Source organism: Podarcis erhardii (assembly GCF_964252035.2).
Source record: "Podarcis erhardii genome assembly, chromosome: 11".
NCBI classification, from domain to species: domain Eukaryota; kingdom Metazoa; phylum Chordata; class Lepidosauria; order Squamata; family Lacertidae; genus Podarcis; species Podarcis erhardii.
The window spans coordinates 30,469,451-30,481,976 of record NC_138501.1 but is presented as its reverse complement, the minus strand read 5'-3'; the positions used below and the strand labels follow the sequence as shown (position 1 = coordinate 30,481,976).

Below are 12,526 nucleotides of genomic sequence, written 5' to 3'. Positions count from 1 at the left end.
TCCTGCATCTACCTCTGAGGAGCTGCGGCTCCCACGACCTGCCTCCGATGGCCGGGAGGGGGGAAGGGGGGGCTTCGAGGGGGGGATGGATGTCAGGGGTTCAGGGAGAGAGGCGCAAATGAGGGAGGAGACAGAGAGCGAGGGGGAAGGATTCCAGGGTGACGAGGAAGAGGACGACAATGACCCAAGATTGTCCATGAGTCCGTCCAGTGAATCGGAGGACTCCCAAAAGGGAGCCCCTCTGGTCAAGCCAAGGGGAGCTAGAGGGGGAAGCAGTCAGGAGCAGGGAAACGAAGGGGGAACCCCCAGTGGGAGTTGGAGATCGGGACCGGCTGCTCTGCCGGAACGGAGTGAAGGGGGTGGAGTGACCAGTGTGTCAGAAGGAGCAGAACAGGAAGCAGAGAGGGGAAGGAGATCAGGGCAAGACGTCCTGCCGGAAGGGGAGGAAAGTAGTATCGAGAGCAGTGTAACTGTCGAAGGGAAGGTCAGGAGCAACGTACGCGCGCCAAGTTCAAAATGGGAGGCGCGCGGAAGTGAAGAGAGTCCTGGGGAGGAGCCTGGTCCCAAAGCGCGAAGGAGGGGGGAGCAGGCGTCAGAGGATTCAGCCTCTGGGGAGTCCCGAAAGGAGAGAACACAGGGGGGCAGAAAGACCCTGTGGAAAAGGAAAGAGAGGAAGAGGTGGACCAGTACAAGCCTCTTAAACTGGTGTAGAGGCGGGACTGACTCAGAGGGGACTTCAGCGGTCTAAGCGTAACAGACGTAGAGTCACGGAGCTCGGATGTGAAGCTAAGAATGTTCTTCAATAAAAGCTTTTGTACATAAGCCGGACTGGACTTTGGTCTCTTGTGAGCTGGGACCACGGGTGACTCTGACAATTATTATTATTATTATTATTATTTATATACCACCCTTTATCAGAGGATCACAGTGCGGTTTACAACATAATAAATAAATAAATACCATAAAAGCAAACAAAAACAATGCTCCACACATAGTTTAAAAGGCCACAGATTGTTTAATTTGTCAAAGGCCTGAGAGAAGAGAAATGTTTTTGCCTGGTGCCAAAAGATAAGTAACAAAGGTGTTAGATGAGCCTCACTGAGGAGAGCGTTCCACAAGTGAGGAACCGCCACAGACAAGCTCTGTTTTTGTGTTGCCACCCTCCAGATCACTTGTGGAGGAGGCACACGAAGGAGGGCCTCAGATGACGATTGCAGGGTTCCAGTCAGGTTGTTTGGGGAAAGACGGCCCTTGAGGTATTGTGCTCCTGAGCAGTTTAAGGCTTTACTCAAGAAGGGGAGACTGGCAACTGGCTGAGGGCTGTTTCCTAGACTGCCCACATGGAGGATTCCAGCCAGTCAGATCACAGATGGTCATAACTCCAAATCAACTTCAAGGGCAGATTGCCCCCTTCAGTATGATTCTACAAATCACAAAAAGGACACTTCCTGCTTCTGTTTTAAATTTCCACGAGAAGCTCCCCCTTTTGGCTGATCTGAGAAGATGCCTGTGATATTGTGATACAGCCACAATCCCTGTCTGCCTATAGAAAACATGGGGGAGGGGAGGAATACTGATATCCTCCCTGATATGCTAGTTTTCTGAAAGCCCTGTGCTTTTGCAAGCTCTCACAGACATAGATGTTTCTCTGGCATGGTAATACTATTAAACTGGTTATCCCAACCAATACATATTTCTACACCCTATTTTTACAAGGGACATGGAGGTGCACTGTCAGTTGAACAGGTGATGGAAGGATAAATCAGTGTGCATTAATTTTCCCTACTATGTATTAATATTAGACCTATCTGAAATGCTCTTTATATTTGTCCACTGTATTCATAGTAACGAATGGCAAGAAATACAGCCATTGCTAATATTTCCCAAACCCATCTGATCTGTTTACGGGAACGAATTCTACACACACTCACCCTTACTGTGAGCTTGAACAAAATGCTCTTCCATTAAACAAAGCTAGTCTAAGCAAACTATGCTTCAAAACGATCCTCTTTTAACTTCTTTTCTTTTGTGTGTTTTGAGGAAATGCTACAGACTGAAGGACTCTGCTCTTGTTTTCACCTACGTAATTATTCTGGCTGATGCCCCTTTTCAACTCCTGATGCTGATAACTACTTTGAAGCTTGGCATGTGTTCATTTGCTATGCCACATACATATAAAAGAGCCTTTCTTTAGAGCAGTGGGAATGCAACACATTTTCATCCATGAAAATGACTGGAGAAGGGGGAAGATTCTAATGGTTTCATTTTCTTGTCGATACCAGTGGTCCTCCTGACCACCTTCAGATATGTTTTCTAATGGAGAAGCATAGGCCTTATCACATAGTAGAACTGATCCTGGGCTGAGTCACTCCATGCTGAAGTGATTGGCGATTGTGTGATTCCTCCATTAGAAAACAAAACCAGAAGAAGCAAAATTCATGCTATTTCTAATGCTTAAGCTTGAGTGTCATTGCTTATGTCATTCACCCACAGAGGAGAGATGTCAGCAGGCCTAGGGGAACTCCAGAAGTATGTATGTGAATCCCCCTTAGTGGGTGAATCCCCCAAACAGCCCAGTGGGATTGAGCGTGTTCAGTAGCCACAAAATGCTGACTAATGGTTGGGATAGGGAGAGACAGATCTGCGGAGGAGGGGAATAGTGGGGTAGGAGAGCTGGAAAAAAGTCACACCTGGCAACCAGTACACCCATTTGGTTTCAGAGAGTACATGGGTAGATGAGTCTACAAAGCCCAGCACACGAATTTTCATGGCCTCCTAGTGGCTATGATGGCTCATTTACCAGAAGCAGCGCTTTTTCCCCTTAAAAAAATGTTTAGGGGTACTCTCATTTTGAGTCAAGAAAAACCACCATTTTATAGTTCAAATCAGGAAAAATAAATACAGCAAATGAACAAAAGTACAAAGATTCACAAAATGTTTAGGGGTATGCCTACCCCCCCAAAAGCACTGACCAGAAGTAATGTATTTAGCATTAACTGTGGAATTGTATACTCTGATTCTCACCAAACTAAGCATCCTAGAGCAGGGGTCAGCAACCTTTTTCAGCTGTGGGCCGGGTCCACCATCCCTCAGACCATGTGGTGGGCCGGACTGTATTTTGAAAAAAAATATGTACAAATTCTCATGCCCCACAAATAACCCAGAGATGCATTTTAAATAAAAGGACACATTCTACTCATGTAAAAACACGCTGATTCCTGGACCGTCCATGGGCTGGATTGAGAAGGCGATTGGGCCCCCAGCCCTTAGGTTGCCTACCCCTGTCCTAGAGCAAAATATACACCAGGAGGCTTAGTTTGGCTACTCCTGTGGCAGCAACTGATTCAGGCTCAAAACAGAAAGGAATGATCAGCCACACATGCTATGAGAGGTGTCACAAATAATTCCTATCTTTGCTCAAGCCATGTTCATGTGTCAGAAGAACTCCTGTAGTAACCATCCCTTTTACACAGGGGCAAAAGATCTGCCCCTCCTGGCAAGAGCACAATGATCACTATTGCAATAAATGATCTTTGGGATAGTGCTCGTGGCAAGCAGCAATTTTCTCTCATATATATATATATATATATGACTTCTGAATAAACATGCTTATGATTGCACTTCAGATTTATATTATCACCTCATCAAAAGCACACAAAAAGCCTGAACCCATTTTCTTTCTTTATGTATATTTATTCTTTAATAAATGTACTATTGAGGCTATTAGTTTTATTTGTGTACACCGAGATCTTTCCCCCGTCTTTGAATTGCCTTGTATATTTTCCCTGCCTGTATATTCTTCTGGCTAGGGCTGTTAAAATGCTTCTAGATATGGGCATCTTACTCCCCAAAGGCAAAGCTCTACGTTTTGGAACATTGTGTTTGTTTTGATCGCATTCCACCCATCGAGTTATAAATTACACCCTACGAAATCCATCATAAAGATATAATACTTGAGGAATTTCTTTTGGTTTAGTGATATTTATTTTTCCAACCATTTTGTTTGAGAGAAAATGAGATGGCTATCTGCCGTTTCCTTATTTTTTTTGCAGGAAAGCTAAAGGGCTGTTGACTTCCTCTCCCCTCCCTTCCTTCCTTCTTTCTGAAGGTACAGAACTCATCTGAGAGAAGAAAATGGAAAAAAAAACCAACAACCCCAGAACGAAGTGATTGTTCCTGTTCTCTTTCTTAAGTCATTTGAAACACTGTCCCTCCTTATTTTCTAAATCAACCACAGTTCCCTACTCAAGAAGCGACAGAAGCTGCCAGTTAGGAAGCAGGTACAGAACTTGGGCCACCAGAGCAGTGTCAGCAGCTGGTAAGTTAAACTTCCCAATGTACTGAAAGTAACAATGTGAAACTTTCATAAATTCAGGAGATATCACAGGAAAATGCTGCTTTGGGCTGGACTACGCTCCAGTTTTCCATTTACTGAAGCAAGCCATCAGAGATCTAAGAGACAGGAAGATGGATAATTTCAGCAGAAAGGGAACTGTTAAAAGTTTCTCGGTGTACTTTAACATTGCCAGATTCTCTTATTTTAAAGGATTATTCCTATCCCCCAGCCACGTAAAACAGAATGAGCATCTTGATTACAGAATGTTATGACCAGAGATGAAAGGATCTGTCAATTTCGGGTCTTCTCTCAGTTTCTCAGTTTCCCTGTCTTAAATTCAGTTTTCTACATTTGCAGCAAGTTGTGATTTTTTTTAATAAAAAAGAATTCTCATGAAAATTCATCTGCATTTTAGTGTGAATTTCTCCTAATAGACATATTTTTATATGCAGTTTTTACTATTGCATACTTTTTTCTAATATAATGCATTTTTACATGCTATTTTCACTAAGAGCTTCATTTTTGTGCACACTCTCTCCTAATACGTACATTTTTGTAAACACCGGCTAGTTGGAGAACTTCATCACAACGTTCGGATAAGTGGGAATTTTGAAGGATAGCTGTGCTTTGGTTCACATTATTTTTTTTTAAGTGTGAATTTGATACATTTGGCTTTAAATGGAAACTTAATTGAATTTCTCCTCTATCACTAATTACATCTGCATTCTTTATAAGGGATTGCTTGCCCCCATAGCAGCACCAGTGTCCTTTAGTACTGCAAACATCTGTTCTAGAAAAATCTAAATCATATAACTGTTTCACTGCTCTGAAACCACAAGTTGTTGTTCTTGTTGTTCTTGCTTTGTTGTGCCCCAAATAGTGGGAAAGTAGAAAAGTTTTGGAGGCATGGAATTTAATTCCCTAGTTCCTTTTGGGAGTCTAGTAGTAGGTAGCTGTTACACAGGCTCAGGAACTGGCTTGTTATATTTTGGTTATAGTAGAAACCTAACCATGGGTCAAGTGTGTATATGTGTGCATTGTGAATATATCTGGAATGAGCAGGGGTAGGGTTGCCTGGCAATTGTAGTATGCCTTGATTCACCTGCTCACAACATCTGGGAAATAATAATAGAAATAATAATAGTAATAATAATAATAATAATAATAATAATAATAATAATAATAATTTATTTATACTCCACCCATCTGGCTGGGTTTCCCCAGTCACTCTGGGTGGCTTTCAATGGAGCATTAAAAACAGAATAAAACTTCAAACATTAAAAACTTCCCTAAACAGGGCTGCCTTCAGATGCCTTCTAAAAGTCAGATAGTTGTTTATTTCTTTGACATCTGATGGGAGCTCATCTGCTCTTTTCTTGTGGCTGACGTGTGAAGAACTGAATGGTCTTTTGATCCCTACTACTTCTGTGATAAAGCAGAGGATATAATATGGGAACACTATTTCACATCTCACACGTTAATTCTTCACCTCTCATGTGTCTTCATTCTTGAGAGTGTACCATACCAGTGAACCTGCTGAACTGCATCGTAAGCAGGGATTTTTGGAACTCTGTTATGTACAAAAACAATTGCAAACGGTTGTGTTTGTCTTTAAAAAAAGGCAATACCTTTGATCAATGGTAATATTTCTCTCAAGGAAATTTGAGTTTTAAGGCTGCATTCCATTAGCCTAGCAGTATACCCTATTAAACTCAACAAGACTCAATCCTATGATGTATAGGATTGCATTATAAAGGCTTCAAGTCATGATTTTGTAGGCTCAGTCATTAATTGTGCCATACCAGGATCTTGTTAAAGGTATTTTTCAGCTACCGATTGCATGTTAAGAAGCTGAGGTGCAGTAAAAATGTAACTTAATAGAAAAGGCTGAATTTATGGGAGATGATGCAATGAAGGTGTTTAAAATATGAGTATGAATTGTTCATATGATACACAAACTCCAGGTAAGGGGCCTGTTGTAGGGTAGAGCTGTGTTTTCATTACGGCTGTAATCCTATATACACTCACTGTGGAGCACACCCCACTGAACTCAGAAGGACACTTACAAATAAACATGCATATGGTGGTGCTATATGTTTGGTGAAGATTTGCCCCAGAGATCTAGCACTGAGTCTTTTCTTAAGGGAAGAATGTGATGTTGTTCAAAGCTAACCAGACTATGATGATGAATACAGCTATCCTCGACCCAGTGTTTTCCAGATGTTTCCAGCTATGCCTTCCACCAGATTCAGCTAGCACAGCCTGGGACTGATGGGAGTTGTGGTCCAAAACACATTACCTGATATATTAGATAGCAACAGCATTAGATATTACCAAAATAGCTATACTGCTAAAGGGAGACTCACCCCTCTGCACTGATTGTATGGGAAGTTCAGCAGCCCTTAAAGCTCCGCCATTTTGCAGTCTTAGATCAATGCCTTCTTATTTGACTTGGGGCTCTTTTGCGTCTCCATTTTTTGAGGCAGTTGGGTCATGAAATTGTAAACCTCCTTAAATGCTTTAAAAAGTGGGGCAATCTCTCCAGGGCTTAGCTCCAATGCTGTGACTCACAAGCCCATCACTGCTTTTGTGTCAATAACATTGGAATACTATAGAAAGCTTCCGTATAATGGGTCAAACCCTTGGTCTGCCTAACTTCAGTGATGTCTACACTCACTGGTAGTAGCCCTTCAGAGTTTCAGAAGAGGGCCTTTCTCAGCCCTACCTGGAGTTGTCAGAGGCGGAACCCCTAGAACCTTCTGCATGGAAAGTAGATTGTCTACCACTGAGCTACAGCCCTTCATCCCCAAAGTGGAAGCCATTTCCCAAAGGGAGCAGCTGTTTGCTGGCCTGACGTGACATGGCAGTGCCACAAAAGGACATGGTTAGTGTGGTCTGTCAAGCACAGGGCAGTGGTGGTAAGGGAGCAGAGGCCCATCCTATCCCCTTGCAGAGAATTCAGTGAATTTGTTTTCCTCACAGCGAACACAGGGGCTCAAAGCAAACAGCTTAAGAACATAGTAATGTCCAGATCAAAGGCCTGTCTAGTCCAGCATTTTGTGGCCAACCAGATGCTTATGGGAATTCCACAAGCAAGACCTGAACACAGTAGCACTCTCATGTTTGTGACTGATATTTAGAAGCATATAACATAACGGCATAATAGTTTTCTGGCTAAGAATTTCCATGTCAGTGCCTTTCCTTGTGAAGAATTGGATCAGTGTTGCGCTGAAGTAGAGCAAGTAATTGTAGTTAAGGTTTATGGTATAAACCAGGAAAGGGAAACAAATCATAGAATCATAGAATTGTAGAGTTGGAAAGGACCCCAGGTATTATCTAGATTCTAGAACAATCCCCTTGAGATGTTGGTGGACTCCAATTCCCATCAGCTCCGGCCTGAATGGCCTGTAAGGTAAGGGAGATTGGGAGGAGCTGTGGCAATGGATGGGACCTACATTTGAAGGGCCACAGGTTCCCCATTTCTGGTATAAATGATTCCATGCTGGATCAGATCAAAGGTCCATATACTGTAGTCTGTTTCTCACTGCAGCCAAGCAGACAGGATTGGTGTGTGTGTGTGTGTGTGCTTGCAGATTGGGTATTTTTTTATGGGGGGAGGGATCAGTGATCCACATAAGTACAAGTGTTTTTGTAGTGTCACATGAAATTGTCAGGGGGGGGAATGCCAGTCCCCATTTAATTTTTATTTATTTATTTAACAGAAGCTGTACACCACTTAATCATAAATAATGCAAGTGATTTACATAAAATATAAAATATACATTAAAACTATTGATATAAAGCCGGAAGTTAAGAACAGGTTGACCTAATGAAAAATTTCAAAATTCAGACATACCCTTTCTGGGGAAATCCTGATAATTTAAAAAAACAAAACAAAATGAAATGAAATACTCTGTTGCTAGTGACCTGTTTACAGTATGAAAGCCCAATCTGGAAACACCCTGAGAGTCACAGAACTAGTGTCAAAGAAATGCAGGTTTCATGCTAGATCTTTGGTTTACCTTCTGAGTAATCTGCTGGCATTTAACAGGGCCCCCCCCCCTCCCCTGTGAATTCATTTTAAAGGTTCATAAGACTACTTGGTTGGTTAATGGGCTTATTTGTTCCTTCTAGTAAAAAAGAAGGAAAAGTGAGAGGGAGAAAAACAACAACAACATATTGCATATCATTGCTTAGGTATGGATACTGGAAGATATATATATATATTTAAGTATATAAAGAGTTTTCCAAAATGAGTAGCCCCAGTTACTTTAGAGATTATACTGGTGTTGTTTTTTATGAGACAATGTGTTCTTGCTGGTATTGTTATATTGCATTTAATATTCAAAATGTTTAATATTTTAAAAATAATTTTTATATTAAATGATTTATTAAATATTTCATGTTAGCTTGTAGATTCCTGCAGAGAATGTGACTATTTCATTTTTTAAAAAAAATCTTCTGAAACTGGAGTGGAAGATTTAGTGCCAAATAAAATCAGAGTAGCTGTTCTTTTAGGGGAAACAGCCATGTAGATGTCCGTGCAGAATATGGACAATTTCTAGGCAGATTTCCTGATTTAAAACATTTACACCCCACCAATGCACCTGTAAGGACCCAACAATATAAAACAAGGAATTAAAATAAAAAGAAATCCACAATAAAATGATAAGCAGTAAAGAACGAGTAGCAAACAATAAAAGTAGAAAACCTAAAACGATGCTGAATAGTGAAAAGGGACAGAAACATTGCACAATGAGCCTGGAAGGCTTTCTAAAGATCTGTTGTCTCAACTTGTTGCTTGATTCATAACAGTTTTCAAATGGATTTAGTGTCTGAAAGCTTCAGGGACCACCTAATGTTTTATATACTTGCTTGATCACTCAGGTCTTGCGGGGAGTCCCTGTTAGTGATGCGGGTGGCGCTGTGTTCTAAACCACAGAGCCTCAGGCTTGCCAATCAGAAGGTGGCGGTTCGAATCCCTGCGACGGGGTGAGCTCCCGTTGCTCGGTCCCAGCTCCTGCCAACCTAGCAGTTCGAAAGCACGTCAAAGTGCAAGTAGATAAATAGGTACTGCTCCGGTGGGAAGGTAAACGGCGTTTCAGTGCGCTGCTCTGGTTCACCAGAAGCAGCTTAGTCATGGTGGCCACATGACCCGGAAGCTGTATGCCGGCTCCCTCGGCCAATAAAGTGAGATGAGCGCCGCAAGCCCAGAGTTGTCCGCAATGGACCTAACGGTTAGGGGTCACTTTACCTTTACCTTTAGGCTCAGATGCTCATATCCACCAGGAGCTGTGCATTCAATATTGTGGGTCCATTTTTAAAAAAATTAGTTTAGAGATTTTCCTGTGTCACAAAACAAACAAACAGGGAAAAGTACATATAGCACCTTCATTTTTTATTTATAGAGTCTTTTTCACAGTTGGTTTACATTTTATATGAGACACTATCATTCTAGATTGCATTCAGTTTGGGGGGAGAGAAGGAGGGACAGAGATGAGAGGGTAATGTTCTTTTGTTTTATAGCATAGTGTTTGTGTAGAATATTGTGTCAGCATCCTTTACGTTCCACCTTGCCCTTCGAGATGAACCACAAACACCTTTGTGTGGCTAAATTGTTGTTAGAAGCAGCCAAAAAGCTCTGGCCCATGCACACTTGGTCTGGAATGGTAAACACTTCCTAAATTGTACTGCTCTATGTGATTGTTTCGGATGGACGTGATTGCTGCCTTGCTGAAGTCATCCTGAGTCTTTCTTACTTGTGTTCTTCAACAACCCTTAAAAGGGTTGTCACGTCTTCAGTTCCACTTTAGTAATGTGGATGGGAACTGAATGAAGATAGGAAGTGGTTCTTGTTGGGAAAATGCCTCATTCTGTAGTCCAAATCAGCACCTGAAGGTAATTTCCAATAGAGAAGTGAGATGTCAGCCAGCCTTTCCTTGTGCATATCTCTCTGTGTGTACTTTACTGCTATTTCCAACTCATTCAAGGTCATGGGCAACTTGAGCAGCTTTCTACTGGCTTCCAGTTCCAACACCATTAATTAAAACAGTTAAGGAAATGCAAACTTTAAAGCAGTGCTCCTTTGGTGCCACCCTGAGCTCGTTTGGGTAGAACAGAGGGGTTAGAAATGTAACAAACAAACAAACAAACAAACAAACAAACAAAAAAACTGCTATGTGAGCAGCTCACCACAGCACTGCTTCTTTTGCTGCTGTTCCACTGTCCGGACTGGGATGAGTCACCAACTGGGAACCAAAAGCCCAAAGAACAAGTTGAGAACAAAGCCAGGAGGCAGGACTGAGGGACAAGCCCAAAGCCCAAGCAAGGATATAGGAACATATAGGGAAGGGATGGTGGGAATTGTAGTACAACAAAACTTGGACTCAGACAATGGCATAACTTGTTTGGTATCCTTCAGATGTTGTTGAATTCCAACTCCCATTAACCCTTGGCTGTGTTGGCTGGGCATAATGAGAGTTGTCATTCAACATCTGGAGGTCACCACATTTAAGTCCCACCGTCTGGATATCCTAAACTCATTTACCTGAGAGTAAGCCTTGCTAAACACAGAAGGGCTTACTTCTGAGCAACATAAAAAAAAATTGTACTGATTGTGTTCAGATGATTCAATATTGTGTTCAATATTAGGTACTCCCATATAGATTTTTGGGAGGAGGCATTGAGTGACTGAGAAAGTTGTGGATGCTGTAGATTTATTCCTCCTTTAAATCCACTCTAACACATTCCTGATCCACCCTCAACACTACGTCATGTGTTGGTCTCCCAAAGGAGCCCACAGGGCAAGGCAAGTTAGTTGTTTCAGCACTAAGGAAAGCTCCTAGTGAGAAACTTGTTCCAACAAGTGAACTTAAGTCTTTTGAGTGTCTGCCTCCAGTCCACCTCTGTTCCCTTTTAGAGGTCTAGAGTTTTTTAAAGAGCCAACCCTCTGACCAGAAGGTAGGCAGTTTTCCTAAGCTCCATGTTCTGCAACCCGGTGTGCTTTTTGTGCTGTTGGACTGGTGAGGTACTGTGAGAGGCACAGGCAAAGGCACCCCTGAAGGTCCTAGCTCTAATTCTGAAGGCCCTGGTGCTTTGGGATGTGGCTCAGTGGGCTCCTTCCTGCCAGTTTCTGGTTCAGTGGTCCCATAAGTTTTAGGCTTGGGGCCAGAAACGTGGTCTGCCTCCTTAGTGGGTGATCCTGTAGACTCTGTCTCAGTATCCTGGTCACTGCTTGATTCTGGGGTCATGACACATTCTGCCCCTTTGTCTTTAGCAGTGTTGGAACTCTGACATCAGTAAGGTCAAGGCTGCAGAGGTTTCCATGGTGGTAGGAAGTAGTCTTGGATATCCCTTTCTGATGTCAGACCATCCTCAGAGAGGGAGACCTGAAACACCCAATGGATGGAAGGAGGGAGAAGTGCTGACCAGAGAAGAGTGGCAGATTAAACTGATGGAGTATGCAGAGATGGCGAGACTGACGGGAAAGATCAGAAACCAGGAAGATCAAGTATTTCTAAAAGACTGGAATAAATTTTTAACATATTTAAAAGACCACTGTAAACAGTTAAAATCATTGGCAGGGATACAATGACACTTGTAATGTGAAATGAACTATGGTAACTATGGAAATATAACAGATAGATAATGGTAAAAGATGCAGAATATATACATATACCGGTATATAACCCATGGAGGGGGAGAGGGAGGTCCGAAGGTTTGAAATAACCTTTTATTTTAATGTTTTGAAATGGTTAAAGTTAAAATGTATAAAATTATGTAAAACGAATAAAACAAATTATAAAAAAGAAAAGAAATGAAACACCCAAAGGCCCCTGGGATACCCTTTCAAGGGTCATAGGATTTGCAGCCTTAGCAAATTTTATATTGATATCATTGATTTCACCAAACTTCAAATGGTTGCATTTTTACACCAACATTTGGACACTCAGCAACTTATGAAATACAAAACCTTTCACTCCAGCTCTGCTATAGACCCAAACAGACCAGTTCTTATTATATTTGACCTGTTTTGCGGGCATCATGTGAACATCAGACTGTAAGACCATTGATAACTAAATTGCTAACTAATTGTTATTTTAAGGTTGAAATTATTAGTTTGATATCAACTGAGAGCTTTGTTTTAAACTGAAAAGTGGGCTGTAAATACCTTAAATAAGAAATTATGAA

General features: G+C 41.8%; 1 protein-coding gene and 1 long non-coding RNA gene across 3 annotated transcripts in view; one reads left to right on the top strand and one right to left on the bottom strand.

The window, feature by feature from the left end:
• Positions 1–4,159: 4,159 nt before the first annotated feature.
• Positions 4,160–12,526, top strand: part of ZNF366 (zinc finger protein 366) — a 33,306-nt gene continuing 24,939 nt past the window's right edge. The window contains exon 1 of one of the 2 annotated variants that reach the window (XM_081880856.1): positions 4,160–4,318. The gene's annotated coding sequence lies outside the window, so the exon portion shown is untranslated. Of the gene's footprint in view, positions 4,319–11,721; positions 11,847–12,526 lie in introns of those variants that run through there. The other variant, XM_081880857.1, reaches the window with a different exon arrangement.
• On the bottom strand, positions 9,714–11,590 carry LOC309352431. The gene is made up of 2 exons (XR_014161313.1): positions 11,291–11,590; positions 9,714–10,228 (listed from the first exon to the last, which is right to left on the bottom strand). It is a non-coding gene; the product is annotated as an uncharacterized lncRNA (long non-coding RNA).